Genomic DNA, 22,802 nt, shown 5'->3' on the forward strand with positions numbered 1-22,802 from the left:
ACACAGCGCATTGAAGCACTAAGCTGCTGCACTACAATGCTGTCCACTTTCTTTTCAATTTAAAAAAAGCATGTTCATAACTCATCTGTCTGCTGGCAGAAGCTAAACAATATGACCAATTTCAGGATAAGGTGACAAAAACTCACACAAATGTCATTTGGCCTTCTCTGTCTGCCCATTAACTTTCACATTGCCTGCGATCAGATCTACATTGCGAGCCAGCAAGGATGGAACACAGTTAAATAGGGCTGTAAATCTTATCAGAACAATCCTTATTAAATTGGATGGAGACAGAATGAGGGTGAAGAAATATTCACTCAGTAAACTTTGGGTTTGGTTGAGTCACGAAAATTCATGAACCTGTGTTATGATATTATTACTCAGACCATAACAAATTATTGTCTGCATTGGTTTACAGCAGCTAATGTATACACAACTGTGAACATCCCACTGTGGTAAATATTGTTCTTTTACAGTTCTTGTCTCTTCCTTGCCACATGGTGCCTCTTAACACACGTATGCTTTCATCACAAAGATTCTTGCTGTCAGTGATTTGTTGTAGTTTAGTAACTTCAGTTCTTGGTATCTGAGGCAAAAAGATTGAACCAGCATCTGATGCTGGCTTCTTTTTCATATAAAGTTTAAAAAAAACTTTGAAGCAGTACAGAATGGAGAACATTTCGGCTGTATACACGCCAGCATGCCCTAAATGGTGTAAGGGGAGGCTAATGCGATGAAGTATTCCCGCTATCAGATTGGCAAAGATATGAGATTACAGCTGATTATTAAGTAGCTATGGGAGAAATAACCAAATAACCCATTAATCAATCAAGCAATACGTCAGGAGGCAAGTGGTGAAAAGGTCTTACAAGATCTATCAAATCACTAACCCGCCAAAGCCAAAACTAGAGAAATGTAGACTGTTTATTGCAACCCCGGGGGACTGAAACCTCTGACGATAAAGATTGAGCAGGCTGTGCTAGTTTCTATTGGTTACCATCATATCACAGGAAGCAGCAGCATTCTCGCAGCAACAGCTTGGTATACACGCTACAGGTTTGCTGTAGGAGCCCATACACAGCAGGCTTAGAGTAGGATTTTACAGGCAACAAGGTTGGAGTAGGACAGTGCAGGTTGAATTTAGACTAGTACAAGCCATTACTATCCCATTAACATAGCTTGTGCACTGACAGTGGGCATCCACTGCTTGTTAAGGATGGGGTATGTTCTTTACAGAGTTTGAGATGCCCCTTTTTTTTTTAAGTGTTGCACCTTAAAACAATGGCAATTATGTTCTTTGTGTTTGCAGTTGCTGGAGTACTTCAATCTGAAGAAAACAGGTGGATTGCAAATAACAGTCTGAGTACCTGGAACTTCACTTGGCTGCTAAAGGATGACACACCTTTGTCTACCTATCAAAGAGCATATGGTGAGTAGCTGATCAAAAATAACACTCAACTTCCTTGTTGAATAAGCAACATGTTTACCAGTAAACACAAGGGGACATTTTCCTCAAAAAAGTGTTTGAGAAACTTCCAGCAAAACTATGTCAATTCTGATGAAGAGTTACACCCAACATGTTGACCTCTTTCAGATGCTAATTTACCAGTTGTGCAATTTTATCATTTACCCATTTTATTTGGGCAAAAAATGTTTGTTTACTCAACATAATGATTTAAATTACATTCAAATACATCATTGTACATGTTGTTGTTATGGTGAAGATTCCACGTGATTATTTTTCTTGTCTCTTCTTCCTGAAATGAAAATAAGTTTAGCAAATGCTTTTTTATGAAGACAGTGCCCTTATAATGAGGATTTTTAAAAAATGTTAACACCTTAAACATCCACTCCCTCCACCACCGGCGTACCGTGGCTGCAGTGTGTACCATCTGCAAGATGCACTGCAGCAACTTGCCAAGGCTTCTTCGGCAGCACCTCCCAAACCCGTGATCTCTACCACCTGTTAAGTCTGTGTGTTCCAGTTATATTTAAGGTCAATTACTGACACAGACTACAAGAATAACTTTTCAATAGGTCTTTACTATTCGGAGGTTAGGGCTGTACTACCCAGCAAATTATTACACAGCACTTATATACCGGGGGTCACCACCGGTATTACCGTATACAGCAGCCAGAGAAAGTAGTACATCTCTTAAGGTGGAACAGGTTTAAGTTCTCTTAAGGTGGAACAAGTTACATACACCACAATCCTCCCTTTTTAGCTTAACAGTTATATCCCCATTTAACATAACATAATAACATATATACATATACAACTTCATGTAGAAACAGTTCAAAGGTTCAGTCTCTCAGGAGGCCTCCTGATTCGAGTTGGATAACGCCTTTCAGGGGTCTCTGATTCTTGTTGCTGAGGTGACTCCTCTAGTTGGTCTCTTATGTCTTGGACATCATCATCAGGTACATTCACTGCCGAGGTAGATGCTTCAGGTTCACTAACTTCTTCCACGGTTGTCTCTGTCGTAACCATGGGTTCGACCCTTGTTCTCGATTCTACCAGTTGGTCAGCATGACGCCGTATTACATTTTTACCAACATCTACCGTGTACATCAGGGGTCCTTGTCTGGCCCGAATTGTTCCGGATTGCCATTTCTCGTTTCCATAGTCCCTGGCCAACACTGGTTGTCCTACCTCGAAACTCCGAGTCGTCTTGTTATTTATATGCTGGAACTGTTTGTTTTCAACTTCCCTCCGCACATTTGGTTTTAACAAGTCCAACCTGGACCGCAACCTCCTGTTATAAAACATCATGGCAGGACTTTGGTTTGTCACTGCATGAGCGGCGTTTCGATATGCCAGTAGAAACTTGTCCACCTTATGTTGTAGTGGAATCTGATCTTCGCTCATGGCCTTTATTGCCTTTTTGAATGTTTGTACAAATCTCTCGGCCAACCCATTTGTAGCTGGATGATATGGGGCAGAGGTATAATGTTTCACCCCATTCTTCTTTAAGAATTTTTGGAATTCTGACACGAACTGTGGTCCGTTGTCGGAACATATTTGTTCTGGCAATCCGTTCCTTGCGAATATCGTTCTTAACACCGCAATTGTCTTTTCTGAAGTAGTGGTAGTCATCTTGATCACTTCTGGCCATTTAGAATGTGCGTCCACCGCAATTAGAAACATGGAGTCCATGAATGGACCAGCAAAGTCAATATGTACGCGTTGCCATGGGGCTGAAGGCCATTCCCATGGATGCAGCGGTGCAATCGGAAGTGCATTTTGCACTTTTTGGCACCCTGAGCAGCTTTTCGTCAGCTCCTCTATCTGTTGGTCGATACCCGGCCACCACACATAAGCCCTAGCAAGGCTTTTCATCTTGACTCCCCCCAGATGACCTTCATGCAGTTCCTTTAGAACTCTTTCCCTTAACTTAGGAGGAATAATCACTCTCGTTCCATACATCAATGTTCCTTGACAGACGGACAGCTGGTCTCGTCTTGCCGAGAATGCCGGTAACAGAGAATCACCATGTGCTGGCCATCCCTTCACTGTCACCTCGTAGACTCGGGACAGTGTCTGGTCGTTCCTGGTTTCTCTTTCAACACTTGCATTGGTGACTGGTAAACACTCGATGATGGTCGAGTGAAATAACTCAACAGGGTCAACCTTCGTTGTCTCCTCTTCTTCAGGTAGTGGCAGGCGCGACAGCCCATCAGCATTACCATGCTGCTTTGTACCTTTGAATTCTATCTGATATTGATGTGCCCCTAGGAAAAGGGACCATCTCTGGACTCTCTGTGCTGTCATCACCGACACACCCTTCTTAGGGTTAAAAATGGATACCAACGGCTGATGGTCTGTCAGAAGCGTAAACTTTTGGTCCTGCAGGTAATGATTAAACTTCTTTACTCCCCACACAAGGCTGAGAGCCTCCCTATCTATCTGAGCATAGTTGCGCTCAGCGGAGGTCAATGATCTGGATGCGAACGCGACTGGCCTCTCTGTGCCATTTGGCAACTTGTGTGAGAGTACTGCCCCAATACCATATGGAGAAGCATCACAAGCCAAACGAATAGGCAGTGTTGGGTTGAAGTGAGCCAACACTTCCTCTGAGGTTATCAATTCCTTGCTTTTGCGAAAGGCCTTCTTACAGTCCTCGCTCCACTCCCATGGTACTCCCTTCTGCAAAAGAGCGTTCAGCGGGTGCAGTACCGTGGATAAATTTGGCAGAAACTTATGGTAATAGTTAATCAATCCTAGGAACGACCTCAACTGAGATACATTAACCGGAGCGGGAGCCTTCACAACCGCTTCGATCTTGTCAGGAGACTTATGAAGTCCCTCCTGGTCAATGACATGGCCACAGTACGAGATCCGCTTCTGAAAGAACTCACATTTCTGCCGATTAACTCGAAGTCCATATTCTTTCAATCTGATGAGCACCAGTTCCAAATTTGCGAGGTGTTCCTCGTCACCATCTCCTGTAATCAGAATATCGTCCAGGTAACATTGTGTGCCTGGAATTCCCTGTAATACCTGCTCCATGGCCCTCTGCCAAATTGCTGGAGCCGATGCCACTCCAAAAACCAGTCTATTATACCGGTACAAGCCTCTATGCGTGTTGATCGTGAGGTACTGGCGTGACTCTTCCTCAACTTCCATCTGTAAGTACGCCTGCGCCAGGTCTATCTTGGTGAAGTGTTTCCCGCCCGACAATGAAGCGAAGATATCCTCAATCCGCGGAAGCGGATACTGCACCGTGTGAAGCACCGGATTAACAGTGATCTTGAAATCTCCACAGATGCGAACCTTCCCTGGTTCTCCCGGCTTGTTGCTCGAAGGACGCTTCATCACGGGAACAATGGGCGTAGCCCACTCACTCCAGTCTACCTTAGACAGTACTCCTGAACGTTCTAGCGCTTCCAGCTCTGCTTCCACAGCAGGTCGTATCGCATAGGGTACCGGTCTGGCTTTGAAAAATTTTGGTTGTGCATGTTCTTCAATCTTGATGTTTGCCGTAATTCCTCTCAGTGTTCCCAGTCCCTGCTGGAACACCTCTTTAGCATCATCCAATATTCTGGACAATCGTTTAGGTTTGACATCTGCTTCCCTGGCATCTACCATTAGTGCTTTTAAGGAATGCCAGTTCATATTCATTTTTCTAATCCACTCCCATCCCAGTAGTGGTGGACCTCCTTCAGGTAGCACATATAAGTCCATTCCTCGGCTTTCTTTGCCCTTGTGGACCACCTTTACCTCTATCTTTCTGATGGGGTATACTCTTTGCCCCATGTATGTTTTCAATACAATCTCCGTATCCCGTAGGGGAATATGTTGGAATAACCTTTTGTAATCTTTCTTATTCATGACCGTCAATGCCGATCCAGTGTCCAATTCCATCTTCACTTGGACTCCTGCTATCTGAAGTGTGACCCAAATTGTCTGGAGGTCTGCTTCCTTACCAACGTTGTGTACTCTTAAGCTACCCAGTTCATTACTGCTGGCGTCTGAATCTGACTTCTGTTCGTTCGAACTGTTCTCTGTCACCTTGTGTACCTTTCTGTACTTTCCCTGCGGTGACTTTTTGTTGCTGGTCTTCTCTCCTGACCGGCATACTTTAGCTATGTGACCAAGCCTGCCACATTTTCTGCATTCCTTATTTTTGAACCAGCACTGGTTCTGATCGTGCGTTGTCTTTCCACAACGATAACATTTTACTGTACCCAAGACCATTTGATTTGTGCTGAGTTCCGGTGACCGTAGCTGCATTACCGCCGTGCCTCTCGCTGCGGCTTCGTGCGATGCTGCCATAGCGACAGCTTTATCAAGCGTCAGCTCATTCTCCTCAAGCAGTCGCTTTTGTGTCTCTTCTTTTAACAATCCACACACAAATTTATCTCTTAGCGCATCTGTTAGTCCTGTTCCAAACTGACAGTACTTTGCTAGCTTACGCAATTCAATTAAAAATTCAGCATTGCTTTCATCTTTCAGCTGCTTTCTGCTGTAAAATTTAAATCGTTCCGCTAGCATCAGCGGCGTGGGGCTTAAATGATTTTTCAGGACGGTAACAATATCCGCGAAAGTCTTATCCACCGGTTTCTCTGGTGATAGAAGGTGTTTCAATTGCCCGTATGTCTTCGCACCCATTAAGTTTAATAAGGTTAGTGCTTTCTCCCCAACTGGTACCTTATTTGCTCTACAATAAACTTCTATGCGTTCTACATACGTGGTCCAATCTTCGATGTCGCTATCAAAAGTATTAATGTTCCCATGTTTAGGCATCTTTGCAATTTTTTTTTTCCAAAATGGCGGCTTTCCCGCGCTCGTCTTCTTCACCCGCTGGCTGCAATGGCGATTGCTGTGCTGCTGCCGGTCTCACCTCCCCAGTGGTTAACAACTCCCCCGACGCTGCTTCTACTCCACCGCGGTTCCCGTGGGCATTCGCGCTTCCCTGCCGTCGCGCCTCGCAGCCCTTCTTGCAGCCCGGTTATGTGCACCCGCTGCGTTCGAATTCACCGCGGCTCTCGCGCCTTCAGCTGCCCCAGTCGCTGCGCCTTTCGGCCCGAATGCGGCCCGGCCCTTTTCACCGGCCGCGGTCGATTTCACCGCCCTCTTTCCTCCGTCTTCCCTCCCCTTCGCTGCAGCCAACTCGGCCGACTTTCGCTGATTGGCTTACCCACCACCATGGTAGAAGGAAGATCGCTGTCTGCCGCTGATGGGGGCTTCGAGTTCAGAATTTCTCTTCTTCACTCCGGGTCCTCGATGCCTCCCGCGCGACGTGCTGTTCAGCAGGATGATGAGGGTGGATGCCTCTTCTCGACGCCCGTTCTGAGGACGAAGCTGCCGTGGATGTAAACTGCCGCAGGGTAAGATCGGACTCGCCGCCACTGTTAAGTCTGTGTGTTCCAGTTATATTTAAGGTCAATTACTGACACAGACTACAAGAATAACTTTTCAATAGGTCTTTACTATTCGGAGGTTAGGGCTGTACTACCCAGCAAATTACTACACAGCACTTATATACCGGTGTGGTCACCACCGGTATTACCGTATACAGCAGCCAGAGAAAGTAGTACATCTCTTAAGGTGCAACAGGTTTAAGTTCTCTTAAGGTGGAACAAGTTACATACACCACACCGCCGAGAAGGACAAGGGCAGCAGGTGCATGGGAACGCCACCACCTCCATGTTCCCCTCCAAGCAGCACACCATCCTGACTTGGAAATATATCGCCATTCCATCATCGTGGCTGGGTCAAAATCCTGGAACTCCCTCCCTAACAGCACTGTGGGAGTACCTTCACCACACGGACTGCAGCTGTTCAAGAAGTCGGCTCACCACCACCTTCTCAAGGGCAACTAGGGATGGGCAATAAATGCTGGCCTTGCCAGTGACGCCACATCCCCTGAATGAATAAAAAAAAATACAGCAGTGAAATTAGAAGCATGCATTGTGACAAAATAGAGAACTTGCTCTGTTTTATTTCAGTTTCAATATAGCCAGAATTAAAATGGAAACTGTGTTCACTACCCAGATTTCAGGTTTGGGAGATGAGTTGCCCACATGACTTGACCAAGTTGATGATCTGGAAATTAATCCAGATACAGAGCCTTTGCTTTAGATGGAAACTAAATTGTACATGGTCAAGGAATGAACAGATACTCAGAACCCAGACAATGCATCAGCACCTGCTTATTTGCATTCTATGTAATAATTCCTGTGGTAAACCACTGTTATAGTTATCACTGTATATTGTTCTCACTGTTCTCACTGTCACATCACTACACGAGGTCGCCTCTTGTCGCACTGTTATACCTGGGCTGACCACCTCCGACTCCGCCCATTACCTGCCCAGGTATAAAGGTAGCTGACTGGCTAGTATTCCTCCCTGTTGGATCGGATCACCCACGAGGGTGGGCTCTGTTATTTAGCCAATAAAAACCTTCAGTTACGTTCTTAACTCGTCGCCTTTTATTGGACTAATTGATAGGCATATCAATTTTATTGACTAAATTTTAAAGATGTCTGATAATGAACAGCAACAGCAAGGAGCTCACCCAGCAGCACAGCAACAGCAGCCTCCAGACAACGGGCCACACCAGCCGGCTTGGCTGCAAGCCTTGAAACCACCATACCTGGATCTAAACCCACAGGCACCAAACTCAGCCAACGACTTCAAACACTGGCTGGACTGCTTCGAATCGTACCTGGAGGAAGCCGTCGTCCCTCAGAGATCCAAACTAAGAGTCCTGAAAGCCCAAGCGAGCCCGAGAGTATATACACTCATCCAGGACATGACTACGTACGACGACGCCATCAACCTACTGAAACAGCAGTACCGGAGCCCGGTAAACTACATGTACACTAGGCATCTCTTAAGATCTCGCCAGCAACAGCCAGGAGAATCGATAGCTGAATTTTCACGAGCGCTGAGACAACTCGGCAGGAACTGTGACTTTAAAGCGGTGACGGCTACTGCGAACATGGAAGACAATGTCCGCGACGCCTTGGTGAGAGGCCTACGTTCCGACTACACACGGCAAAGACTGCTTGAAGCTAAGGACATAGACCTGGACAAGGCCGAAGCCCTCGCCCTCACCCTAGAGGCCACCCAGCAAGACCAGGAAGCGTTTGCCAGGTACTATTCGCGACCCTGGGACTCGGGCCCGACCCCCACCCCACCACCCTTCACAGCGCTGCCCCCGGGACCTACCTCAGCGTCTGCATCACGGATCCGACCGGGCCCGCTAGCCCCGGTACCGGCCCCGACATCAGGCAACCCCGATCGGGCCGCTGGCTGCTTCTTTTGCGGCCAGGAGAAGCATCCGAGGTCGCGCTGCCCAGCCAAAAACTCGACCTGCAAAACCTGCCTCAAGAAAGGCCACTTCTCCAAGGCCTGCAGAAGCAAATCCTCAGAAGCCAGCAGTGCCTCATGCGAACCCTGGGGGCGGCCATCTTTGTGCGGGGCAGCCGAAGCCTGCAGAGCCTCATGGGAAAACCAGGGGCGGCCATCTTTGTGCGGGGCAGCCGAAGCCTGCAGAGCCTCATGGGAAAACCAGGGGCGGCCATCTTTGTGCGGGGCAGCCGAAGCCTGCAGAGCCTCATGGGAACAGCAGGGGCGGCCATCTTTGTGCGGGGCAAACGATTTAAACAGAGCCTCATGTGAACTACGGGGGCCGCCATCTTCGCCGCCATCTTGTCATGACAACGACGCGCTCATCTACACCCTAGCTTCCGTGACCCTGGATCAAGCCCGCCCGCACCACCTGGCCAGCTCAATGATGGACATCAAAGTCAACGGCCACGCCACGACCTGCCTGTTCGACAGCGGAAGCACGGAGAGCTTCATCCACCCAGACACGGTGAGCCACTACTCCCTCCCCGTCCTGCCAACGCGCAGCCGCATCTCGATGGCATCGAGGTCGCACGCCACAGACATCAGCGGCTACTGTGTCGTGACATTGTCGGTTAAAGGGACAGAGTATAAAAATTTTAAACTCCTCGTACTCCCCCAGCTGTGCGCTGCCGTCATACTAGGGCTGGACTTCCAATCCCACCTCCAAAGTGTAACCCTAGCATACGGTGGACCCCTCCCCCCACTCACAGTCGACAACCAGCGAAAGTTAAACCGCCCACCGCGTAACACCTGCAGCCTATCCACCCTCAAGGTACCGCCACCTTCCCTGTTCGCTAACCTCACCCCCGACTGCAAACCTGTCGCTACTAAGAGCAGGCGGTACAGCGCTGGGGACAGAGCCTTCATTAGCTCTGAGGTGCAGCGACTCCTGAAAGAGGGCATTATTGAGGGGAGCAGCAGCCCCTGGCGTGCCCAGGTGGTGGTAGTCAAGACCGGCGACAAAAATCGCCTGGTTATCGACTACAGCCAGACCATAAACAGATACACCCAGCTGGACGCATACCCCCTCCCCCGCATATCGGACATGGTCAATGAGATTGCACAATACCGCGTATTCTCGACCATCGACCTCAAGTCGGCCTACCACCAACTCCCCATCAGCCCGGAGGACAGCCAGTACACCGCCTTCGAGGCGAATGGCCGCCTCTACCAATTCCTTAGGGTCCCCTTTGGTGTCACCAACGGGGTCTCGGTTTTCCAACGGGAGATGGACCGGATGGTTGACCAGAACGGACTACAGGCCACTTTCCCCTATCTCGATAACGTCACCATCTGCGGCCGCAACCGGCAGGACCATGACGTGAATCTGGAGAAATTCCTCCGTACGGCCCAACGGCTGAACCTCACCTACAATAAGGAGAAATGCGTGTTTAACACAGCGCGCCTTGCCATCCTTGGCTGTGTAGTAGAGAACGGAGTCATCGGCCCCGACCCCGAAAGAATGCGCCCCCTCATGGAGCTACCCCTCCCCCACTGTCCAAAAGCACTTAGGAGAACCCTGGGGCTTTTCGCCTACTATGCCCAATGGGTACCCAATTATGCGGACAAAGCCAGACCCCTCCTGAAAACCACATCCTTCCCCCTCACGGAAGAGGCGTGCGCGGCCTTCTCCCTCATTAAGGGAGACATAGCCAAGGCCACAATGCACGCAGTGGATGAGTCAATCCCCTTCCAAGTGGAGAGCGATGCATCCGACTTCGCCCTAGCCGCTACCCTTAACCAGGAGGGTAGGCCGGTAGCCTTCTTCTCAAGGACCCTACAGGGCCCCGAGACCCGACACTCGTCGGTCGAGAAGGAAGCCCAGGCAATTGTGGAGGCAGTACGGCGCTGGAGGCACTACTTGGCAGGCAAACGATTTACCCTCCTCACCGACCAACGCTCGGTTGCCTTCATGTTTAATAACAAGCTGAGGGGCAAGATCAAGAACGACAAAATCTTGAGGTGGAGAATCGAGCTTTCCACCTATGATTATGAGATCTTGTACCGGCCCGGTAAACTGAACGACCCCCCTGATGCTCTTTCACGCATTACATGCGCCAGCGCGCAAAGTGATAGACTTCAGATCCTCCACAATGACCTCTGCCACCCCGGAGTCACCAGACTCTACCATTTCATTAAGGCCCGCAACCTGCCATACTCCATCGAGGAGGTCAGGACCATGACCAGGAACTGCCAGATCTGTGCTGAGTGCAAACCGCACTTCTATAAGCCGGACAGAGCAAGCCTGATCAAGGCCACCCGCCCCTTCGAGCGTCTGAGCATCGACTTCAAGGGGCCCCTACCGTCATCCGACCGTAATGTGTACTTCCTCAACATCGTTGATGAGTACTCCCGTTTCCCCTTTGCCTTCCCCTGCCCAGACATGACCAGTAACACGGTCATTAAATGCCTGAACAAACTCTTCGCCTTGTTCGGGTTCCCGAACTATATACATAGTGACCGGGGCGCCTCCTTCATGAGCGAGGAACTCCGTCAGTTCCTATTGGAGAGGGGTATTGCAGCAAGCAGGACCACCAGCTACAACCCCCGAGGGAACGGCCAGGTGGAAAGAGAGAACGCGACGGTATGGAAGGCCACCCTCTTAGCCTTAAAGTCTAAGGGCCTCCCAACCTCCCGCTGGCAAGAGGTCCTCCCGATTGCGCTGCACTCCATCCGGTCACTACTTTGCACTGCCATTAACACCACCCCCCATGCTCGAATGTTTGTCTTCCCCAGGAAGTCGACTACGGGAACCACCCTACCAACCTGGCTGACCTCTCCGGGACCCGTCTTGCTGCGAAAGCACGTGAGGGCCCATAAAACGGACCCCCTGGTCGAGAAGGTGAACCTCCTGCACGCCAACCCCCAGTACGCCTATGTGGCTTACCCAGACGGACGGGAGGACACTGTCTCCTTACGAGACCTCGCACCCTCACCCCCCCCTCCCAACCCCCCGAGTCCAGCCGAGGTAGACGGCATGCCGGAACCCCACGAGCCTTTGCCGACTACGCAGACACCAGCTTTAACACCGGATAATGTAACACCGCCGCTGCGACGATCGGAGAGGCTAACGAAGCCTCCGGACAGACTGACATACCAGAGCTGGTAATACACTTCACCCCGCCGGACTCTAATCTAAACAAGGGGTGAATGTGGTAAACCACTGTTATAGTTATCACTGTATATTGTTCTCACTGTTCTCACTGTCACATCACTACACGAGGTCGCCTCTTGTCGCACTGTTATACCTGGGCTGACCACCTCCGACTCCGCCCATTACCTGCCCAGGTATAAAGGTAGCTGACTGGCTAGTATTCCTCCCTGTTGGATCGGATCACCCACGAGGGTGGGCTCTGTTATTTAGCCAATAAAAACCTTCAGTTACGTTCTTAACTCGTCGCCTTTTATTGGACTAATTGATAGGCATATCAATTCCTATCGTGTCTTTAATCAGAAGAAGGGATTAGGAGTGTCATTAGAGAGCCCCTACTGCACATTTTTCTATTTCCTACAGTAATTTTCCGGTGGCGGGGGAGGCATTTAAGATAGTTAATGCTTGTTAATTACAATTTTGCCAGCCTATTTCTATTTTACCACTTTTTTTTTACGAGGTCCCATCGCTCGGGGATCACATCAGATAAGTAGGTCGGGTTCTCTATGTCTCCCCATTGCTGTGACTAGGTGACAGCTGCAAAAGTGAATGCATCTGTCCATGACAGTATTGGTAACAGTGACCACCACACAGTCCTTGTGGAGACGAAGTCCTGTCCTCACATTGAGGACACCTTCCATCGTGTTGTGTGGTGCTCTTATTATGTCCATGTATAATTGAGACACGGACTGCAGGAGTTGATTATAACAGGTCTTTACTGAATGGAGACAACCTGGATACTGAAACTACAGAAACCTGCTAGGGCCTTTTATACAGGGGTGGTCACTGCCGGTACTGCAGTCTGAGACCAGTTATTCCCTTAAAGGTACATACACAACAATTCCTCCCCTTTTAGATAAACAGTACATAACATTCATTTAACAACTAAATAATAACTAATTACAATTACAATTACGGTTGCCAGATACATTGGTTGAAGTTAAGCAATTATAAGTTCAGTCTTTGAGGAGGCTTCCTGATTCTGTCTGGATAACGCCTCTTTGGGATATCAGGTTCTTCTGGCAAGGTTGCGTCGGGATCAATGTCGTTGTTTGGTTCGTCTGCTTCCAATATCACCGATTCTGCGGTAGATGCAATTGGTACTTCGGTTTCATCGCCAGGTGTATCAGATCGTGGTGTGGAGTTGACGTTTTCCAGTGACTCTAGAATCTGGTCAGCATGGCGTCTTACAATGCTCTCTCCAATGTCCACGGTATACATTAGAGGTCCTTGTCGTGTACAAATCGTTCCTGGCTGCCATTTCTCAGTGCGGTAGTCCCGGGCCAAAACTGGTTGACCTATCTTAAAACTCCTGGTCGGCCTTTCATTCATATTCTGAAACTGCCTGTTCTCCACATCTCTTCTGATGTTTGGCCTAACCAAATCCAAGCGGCATCGTAGTCTTCGATTGAAGAACATCATGGCTGGAGTTTGGTTGGTAACCGCATGTGTCGCATTCCGGTAGGCAAACAAGAAGTTATCCACCTTGTGTTGTAGGGGTATATCTTCATTACACATTGCCTTAATAGCCTTCTTGAATGTTTGAACAAACCTCTCGGCCAATCCATTAGTGGCTGGATGATATGGGGCGGATGTGTAATGCTTAACACCATTGTTCTTTAAGAACCTCCGGAACTCTTCAGACACAAACTGTGGTCCATTGTCAGAGCAAATCTGTTCAGGCAGCCCATTCCTGGCGAATATGGTTCGTAAGACTCTGATAGTTTTTTCTGTGGTGGTTGAGGACATTTTTATTACCTCTGGCCAGTTTGAATGTGCATCCACCGCAATTAAAAACATCGAGTCCATAAAGGGACCAGCAAAATCAATGTGCACCCTTTGCCATGGAGATGAGGGCCACTCCCATGGATGTAGAGGGGCTTGTGGTGGGGCGTTTTGGACCTTCTGGCATCCTGTACAGCTCTTGGTCATCTCTTCGATTTCTCTATCGATTCCCGGCCACCACACAAACGCTCTGGCTAAGTTCTTCATTTTTACGCCTCCCAGATGACCCGCATGAAGCTCATTGAGCACTCTATCCTTCAATTTGGGTGGAATTACTACTCTGGATCCACACATCAAGGTTCCTCTGCACACTGACAGCTGTTCTCTTCTCGGCAAGAATGCTGGCAGCAGTGGTTCGCCATGTGCTGGCCCATCCCTTCACCGTTAAATCATAGACCCAGGAGAGTGTCGGGTCATTTCGTGTTTCCTTTTCTATGTTTGCATTCGTCACAGGGAGACATTCGACTATAGTCGAGTGGAATAACTCCGCTGGATCCACTGCCAGTTCTTCTTCCACCGTCGGCAACGGTAGGCGCGACAATCCATCAGCATTCCCATGCTGTTTAGTTCCTTTGTACTCGATGTCATATTGGTATGCCCCTAGGAAAAGGGACCACCTCTGTAGCCGTTGTGCCGTCATTATTGGTACGCCCTTCTGAGGGTTGAAAATGGAGACGAGAGGTTGATGACCAGTTAGTCGAGTAAATTTCTGACCGTGCAGGTAGTGATTGAACTTCTTCACCCCCCACACCAGGCTGAGGGCCTCTCTGTCAATCTGGGCGTAGTTACGCTCGGCTGAAGTTAACGAGCGTGACGCAAAAGCTATCGGCCTCTCTGAACCATCAAGGAATTTATGTGACAGTACCGCCCCAATGCCGTAGGGAGACGCATCACACGCCAGTCTTATCGGTAGTGATGGGTTGTAGTGAGCCAATACTTCTCTTGATTAGGTCCTTACTCTTCTGAAAGGCCCGCTTACATTCATCGCTCCATTTCCATGCTACTCCCGTTCGTAGTAGGGCGTTCAGTGGATGCAGAATTGTGGACAAATTCGGCAAAAACTTATGGTAGTAATGCACCAATCCGAGGAATTACCTCAGTTGCGACACATTTTCAGGCGCTGGAGCCTTAACTACCGCTTCAATTTTGTCAGGGGACTTATGCAACCCCTCTTCATCAATCACGTGGCCACAATACGATATCTGTTTCTTAAAAAACTCGCTCTTGGGGCGATTGGCTTGTAGCCCATGTTCACATAGTCTAGTGTGCACCTGCTCTAGGTTGGCAAGGTGTTCACTGTCATCTTCACCTGTCACTAGGATGTCATCCAAGTAACACTGAGTCCCCAGAATCCCTTGCAGGACTTCTTCCATCGCTCTTTGCCATATCGCCGGAGCTGATGCTACTCCGAATACCAGTCGATTTATACTGGTAAAGACCTTTGTGAGTGTTTATCGTGAGATACTTCCTAGAGGATTCTTCAACCTCCATCTGCAAATATGCTTGTGCTAGGTCAATTTTTGTAAAACGCTTCCCTCCAGATAGTGAGGCGAAGATATCTTCTATCCTTGGAAGAGGATATTGTACTGTGTGAAGGACTGGGTTCACCGTCACCTTGAAGTCCCCACAGATGCGAACCTTCCTTGGCTCCTCAGACTTACTGTTTAACGTTTTCTTCATGACAGGAATGATGGGTGTCGCCCACTCGCTCCAGTCTACCTTAGATAACACGCCTGCATTCTCCAGATTCTCCAGCTCTGCCTCGACGGCTGGGCGAATTGCATATGGTACCGGTCTTGCTTTGAAAAACTTGGGAATTGCATTCTCCTCTATTTTTATCGAGGCGGTTACGCCTTTAAGAGTGCCCAGTTCTTGTTGAAATACCTCTTTGGCATCAGCTAAGATTTTTGACAATCGTCCAGGAGTGACGTCATCATCCTTTTTACCAGCCACCGTCAGTGCCTGAATGGAGTGCCAGTCTAAACTTATCTTTCTGATCCATTCACGTCCCAATAACGGTGGTCCACCATCTTGCAGAATGTAGAGATACAATTTCCGTATTTTCTTGCCGTTGTATTCGACAGGCACCCTTATTTTTCCTCTGGGGTATACTTTTTGCCCCGTATACGTCCTCAAGACAATGGATGTCTCTCTCAAGGGTATGTGTGAGAATAGCCGCTCGTAGTCTCGTCGATTCATGACGGTTAGAGCTGATCCTGTATCCAATTCCATTTTGACTTGGGACCCTGCTATCGTGAGGGTGACCCAAATGGTTCGGTGATCCTCTTTTGCGATTACGTTGTGAAGTTTGAGACAGCTTAGTCTCTTGTTCCCAGATTCACTATCGCTCATCTGGTCTTCGGAACTACTGTCCGTCATCTTTTGTACTTTCCTGTACGGTTCCTTAGTAGCCTTTTTGTTGTCGTTGGTCTTCTTCCCAGACCTGCAAACTCGTGCAATGTGTCCCATCTTTCCGCATTGCCTGCATATTTTGTCCTTGGACCAGCAGTGTTTCTGGTCATGGTTTGTTCTGCCGCAGCGATAACATTTTGCAAATCCCCGTGTCATTTCGTGGGTGCCGTATTCCTGTGGCTTTTGTTGTATTTCCGCAGCTCCCCTTGCTGCTGCTTCGTACGATACTGCCACGCTGAAAGCCTTATCTAGCGTCAGCTCTTTCTCTGAGAGTAACCTCTTCTGGGTTCCTTCACTCAGGAGTCCACAGACAAATTTGTCCCATAAGGTATCTGCCAGTCCTGCTCCGAACTGGCAGTGCTTTGATAGCTTGCGTAGTTCCGTAAGGTAATCAGCATTGCTCTCATTTTTATGCTGATTTCTCCTGTGGAATTTAAATCTTTCTGCTATCAGCAGCGGTGTAGGATTTAGGTGTTACTGTAGGATAGCAACAATTTCGTTAAAACTCTTCGCCTTCGGTTTGGCTGGAGTAATCATGTCCCGCAATAGGCCGTACGTTCTTGCGCCCATTAAATTTAGCAATACCGATGCCTTTTTCTCATCGGCTATTTCGTTTGCCTCGCAATATACCTCGACTCTTTCCACATACGTGGTCCAGTCTTCTATTGCATTATCGAAGGCAGTGATATCGCCAGTCTTTGGCATCTTGAAAATCTAAGAAGGCGCCTCCTGCGCTTTGCCTTCGTCCCCGATGGATCAAAATGGCGCCTCCCGCGCTTTACCTTCCCCGCCGAGTTAAGATGGCGCCTCCCGCGTTTACCCTCCGCTGCCGCTGCTGCCAACGCTGTTGCTGGTGATTATATTTATTTTACTATCCTGTAATGGCGACGCCCTATGATCTTCGCGCCTCCCCGATCGCTGCTGCCAACGCCGCGCTCCGCAGTATTTTTATTTTTCTATCGCGCTTCAATATTTGCTCCGTTAATTGAAGAACTGTTCCCATCGTGGAGCGGACCCTCTGGGACACTTCCCTCCCTCTTCCTAGGTCCGAACGCTGCCCGGCTTCGAAGCACCGGCCGCGCCCTGTGTGCTCCGCCCTCTCTCTTTGCTTCCCGACTCGCTGCCCAGCCCCGTTGCAGAGCCACCCGATCGAGCTCTAGCCCGCCGCAGCCCAGGAAGGATCAGTGCACTACCTGCCACCAGCCCGATTAGCTGGGAAACCACAGACTGGAGAACCAAGCCTGGCTCTCGACAGTCTCTCCTGCACTTTTCAATTCGATGATTTGGAGGACGGTTGCCCACGGTCGACGCCCGTTTCTTTGGATTATTTTTTTTTCTTCTGGCTTCGACCTTCAATAACGTCGTCTGAGGTGCTGCAGAGTTGCAGGTAAGTTTGTTTCTTACTCGCCGCCAGTATTATGTCCGTGTATAATTGAGACACGGACTGCAGGAGTTGATTATAACAAGTCTTTACTGAATGGAGACAACCTGGAAACTGAAACTACAGAAGCCTGCTAGGGCCTTTTATACAGGGGTGGTCACTGCCGGTACTGCAGTCTGAGACCAGTTATTCCCTTAAAGGTACATACACAACACTTCTCCTTCTTAGGCAGTCCCTCGGAACCGAGGATGACTTGCTTCCACATTAAAAATGAGTTCGCAGGTGACTGATGAGTTCACTGCGGGACGTACAGTCTCTGTCACAGGCGGGGCAGACGGTGGTTGAAGGGGCGGGTGAGTGGGGTGCTTGGGTTGACGTGCGCTCCTTCCGCTGTTTGCGCCTGGCTTCCGCTTGCTCCCGGCAAAGAGACTCAAGGAGTTCGGCGCCTACCCGGATGCTTCTCCTCCACTTTGTGTGGTCTTGGGCCAGGGATTCCCAGGTGTCAGTAGGGATGTTGCACTTTTTCAAGGAGGCTGTGAGGGTGTCCTTGAAGCATTTCCTCTGCCCACCTGGGGCTCTCTTGCAGTGTCAGAGCTCCGAGTAGAGCGTTTGTTTTGGGAGTCTCGTATCGGGCATGTGGATGGTGTGATCTGTCCATCGGAGCTGATCGAGCATGGTCAAATCTTCGATGCTGGGGATGTTGGCCTGAGCAAGAACACTGACGTTGGTGCCCCTATCCTGCCAATGGATTTGCAGGATTTTATGGAGGCAGCGTTGGTGGTACCTCTCCAGTGCTTTGAGTTGCCTGCTGTACATGGTCCATGGGCTAAAAATTGAGTAGCACCCCATCCCGGGGCGCTAACTTCGTTGGGGCGCCGGAAAAATTAGCGTCCCCGTGCCGGAAATTGAGTGGTTGCGCCCCAAGAGGGAAGCGGGGCGCTACTGGAAGTGGGGCGCTACTGGAAGCGCCCTGCATCCCTCTTTGGGGCGCTGTGAGTCAATATTGCGGCATTATGTGCCGCAGTATTGCAGGCCTTCCTCCCCTTCTTAAAGGGGAGGGGCCTTGTGCAGCGTGACCTGGGGCCCAGCTGGGCCCCCGGGGATTGGGAGTGCAGGCAAAAGAGCCCAGCACTCAAGAGAAGTGCCGGGCTCTTGGAGCGCAGCCAGCACTCCCCGGGGGGAGGGGGGGGGCCGTTTCAGGAGGTCTGGGACGGGAGCGCAGGCAGGTGCTGGCAGGCGGCCAGCAACAAAAATGGCCGCTCCGCACCTCACCTTTAAATTGCGCCTCCCCGGCCGCAGGTACGCCTGCCTGACGCCGTCCGACATAGCGTCCGCCGGTAAGTCAGGGGGCGCTCCCGAAGATCGTGGCCGGGGCGTGAGCAGGGCGCTGTGCACACCAATGACGTCATCGCCAGCGGCGCAGTGCCGCAGGGCGCTACCGGTCAGCGCCACCACTAACCTCCCGCTGAATTTTGCAGCAGGCGTGGGCAGCGCCGCGCCCGGGCGCTAGTTGGTTTGCGTCCCGTTAGCGCCCTCTTAAGGCGCTAACGGGAGGCGCAACCAACTGAATTTTTCTCCCCATGTCTCTGAAGCATACAGGAGGGCGGGTATCACTACTGCTCTGTCCTTGTGGAGACGAAGTCCCGTCTTCACACTGAGAACACTCTCCATCGTGTTGTGTGGCATTACCACCATGCTAACTGGGATAGATTCAGAACAGATCCAACAGCTCAAAACTGGGTATCCATGAGGCGCTGTTGGCCATCAGCAGCAGCAGAATTGTATTCCACCACAATCTGTAACCTCATGGCCCGGCATATCCCTCACTCTACCATTACCATCAAGCCAGAGGACCAACCCTGGTTCAATGAGGAGTGTAGAAGAGAATGACAGGAGCAGCACCAGGCATACCTAAAAATGAGGTGCCAACCTGGGGAAGCTGCAACACAGGACTACATGCATACTAAAAAGTGGAAGCAGCATGCTATAGACAGAGCTAAGCAATCCCACAATTAACGGATCAGATCAAAGCTCTGTAGTCCTGCCACATCCAGTCGTGAATGGTGGTGGACCATTAAATAACTAACAGGAGGAGGAGGCTCCATGAATATCCCCATCCTCAATGATGGTGGAGCCCAGCACCTGAGTGCAAAAGACAAGGCTGAAGCGTTTGCAACCACCTTCAACCAGAAGTGCCGAGTGGATGATCCATATCAGCCTCCTCCTGAGGTCCCCACCATCACAGAAGCCAGTCTTCAGCCAATTTGATTCACTCCACGTGATAATCAAGAAACAGCTGAGTGCACTGGATACAACAAAGGCTATGGGCCCGGACAACATCCCGGCTATCGTGCTGAAGACTTGTGCTCCAGAACTAGCCGCGTATCTAGCCAAGCTGTTCCAGTACAGCTATAACACTGACATCTATCCGACCATGTGGAAAACTTCCCAGGTATGTCCTGTCCACAAAAAGCAGGACAAATCCAACCCGGACAATTACTGCCCCATCAGTCGACTCTCAATCATCAGCAAAGTGATGGAAGGTGTCATCAACAGTGCTATCAAGCGGCACTTACTCACCAATAACCTGCTCACTGATGCCCAGTTTGGGTTCCGCCAAGACCACTCGGCTCCCGACCTCATTACAGCCTTGGTCCAAACATGGACAAAAGAGCTGAATTCCAGAGGTGAGGTGAGAGTGACTGCCCTTGACATCAAGGCAGCATTTGACTGGGTGTGGCATCAAGGTGCCTGAGCAAAACTGAAGTCAATGGGAATCGGGGGGGGAAACTCTCCACTGGCTGGAGTCATACCTAGCACAAAGGAAGATGGTTGTGGTGGTTGAAGGTCAATCATCACAGCCCCAGGACATCGCTGTAGGAGTTCCTCAGGGCAGTGTCCTAGGCCTAATCATCTTCAGCTGCTTCATCAATGACCTTCCCTCCTACATAAGGTCAGAAATGGGGATGCTCGCTGATGACTTCACAGTGTTCAGTGCCATTCACAAATCTTCAGATAATGAAGCAGTACATGCCTGCATGCAACAAGACCTGTACAACGTTCAGGCTTGGGCTGATAAATGGCAGGTAACATTCGCGCCACAGAAGTGCCAGGCAATGACTATTTCCAATAAGCGAGAGTCTAACCACTGCCCCTTGACATTCAACGGCATTACCGTCACTGAATCCACCACCATAAACCTCCTGGGGGTCACCATTGACCAGAAACTTAACTGGACCAGCCACATAAATACTGTGGCAACAAGAGCAGGTCAGAGGCTAGGTATTCTGCGGCGAGTGTCTCACCTCCTGACTTGCCAAAGCCTTTCCGCCATCTACAAGGCACAAGTAAGGAGTGTGATGGAATACTTCTCAACTTGCCTGGATGAGTGCAGCTCCAACAACACCATCCAGGACAAAGCAGCCCACTTGATTGGCATCCCATCAACCACCTTAAACATTCACATAGAAACATAGAAGATAGGAGCAGGAGTAGGCCATTCAGCCCCTCGAGCCTGCTCCGCCATTCAATGCGATCATGGCTGATCATCCACTTTCAGTACCCGGTCCCTGCTTTCTCCCCATACCCCTTGATCCCTTTAGCCTTAAGAAATATATCCAACTCCTTCTTGAATATATTTAATGAATTGGCCTCTACTGCCTTCTGTGGTAGAGAATGCCACAGGTTCACCACTCTCTGGGTGAAGAAATTCCTCCTCATTTCTGTCCTAAATGGCCTACCCCTTATCCTTAGACTGTGACCCCTGGTTCTGGACTCCCCGACCATCGGGAACATCCTTCCTGCATCTAGTCTGTCCAGTCCTGTCAGAATTTTATAAGTTTCAATGAGATCCCCTCTCATTCTTCTAAACTCCAGCGAGTACAAACCCAATCGTCCCAATCTCTCCTCATACGTCATTCCTGCCATCCCAGGTATCAGCCTGGTGAATCTTCGCTGAACTCCCGCCATGGCAAGAACATCCTTCCTCAGATAAGGCGACCAAAACTGCACACAATACTCAAGATGTGGTCTCACCAAGGCCCTGTACAACTGCAGCAAGACATCCTTGTTCCTGTACTCAAACCCTCTCGCTACGAAGGCCAACATACCATTTGCCTTCTTAACCGCCTGCTGTACCTGCATGCTTACCTTCAGCAACTGGTGCACAAGGACACCCAGGCCTCATTGCACTTCCCCTTCTCCCAATCTATTGCCATTCAGATAATAATCTGCTTTCCTATTTTTGCCACCAAAGTGGATAACCTCACATTTATCCACGTTATATTGCATCTGCCATGCTTTTGCCCAATCACCCAACCTGTCCAAATCATCCTGGAGTTTCTCGGCATCCTCCTCACAGCACACACACCCACCCAGCTTTATGTCATCTGCAAATTTGGAGATATTGGCCTAGAAATTCAGTATAGCCACGTTTGGGGCGCTACAGCCAGGTGGCCGCTAAAGTTTGCGCCCGGCGCAACTTCGCGCCACCTTCGCCGATATTCAGTGGCATCACCCCAAGAGGTTGCTGCTGCACTAAAACAGGTGATGCACGACTATCATTAGGCGCTAAGCAGGCGGCCCGGGGCGATACCCCCGAGGGCGGGCGCAGCGCAGGTTCGGCGAGTTGCTGATTGACGGCAGACACTCTTCTGCCGGTGAGCTCTTAAAGGGGGAGGGTGGATTTGTTTGCCTGCCACGCCCTGCACACTGCAGCCCTGAAGCAAGGCCTGACCACTGCTGCTTGATCTGTACAACGCCCAGGAGTATGGAGAAGGCCAACGTTTGCACCCATTGCAGCCCCCATTATATGTTTCCAATCAATACTATGGCTCTGAAGTTAAAGACAAGTGCAAAGCTGTGGCCTGAAGCCACAAGTACCTGTGCGAGTGTTGAGCCAAACCAGAAAGCTCTCCACCTTTGTCTCTCTGCAAAGATCCGTCTCTCACAAAGAAGGAGTGTTGCAAAATGGCTGCCATTTCTACTGCAGGAGGAGTGCCCTTTAATTTGCGCCCCCCTTGCCCCGCAGCGACTGCGAACCGTTCCCCTCTACCAGTCGCTAGGGGCGCCAGGCGCACAATAGGCCAGCGCCACTGAATTTCCGGTTTGGGGCGCACAAAGGGCGTTGCACGATGAAATGACGTCAGGATCTGCGCGCGCAGCTGAGCGCGCGCAAAGGCTTTGCGCCGCCGCTAAATCTTTACTGAAGTTGG

General features: G+C 49.8%; 1 protein-coding gene across 1 annotated transcript in view; it reads left to right on the plus strand.

The window, feature by feature from the left end:
- The first annotated feature begins 1,308 nt into the window (after window positions 1–1,308).
- LOC147121021 (ALK tyrosine kinase receptor-like) overlaps window positions 1,309–22,802 on the plus strand; it is a 970,192-nt gene continuing 948,698 nt past the window's right edge. Inside the window, exon 1 of the mRNA XM_085977636.1 lies at window positions 1,309–1,429. The gene's annotated coding sequence lies outside the window, so the exon portion shown is untranslated. The remainder of the gene's footprint in view (window positions 1,430–22,802) is intronic.

This window comes from Somniosus microcephalus, chromosome 3, assembly GCF_052327205.1.
Source record: "Somniosus microcephalus isolate GS21.2 chromosome 3, FLI_Smic_1.0, whole genome shotgun sequence".
Taxonomy (NCBI): domain Eukaryota; kingdom Metazoa; phylum Chordata; class Chondrichthyes; order Squaliformes; family Somniosidae; genus Somniosus; species Somniosus microcephalus.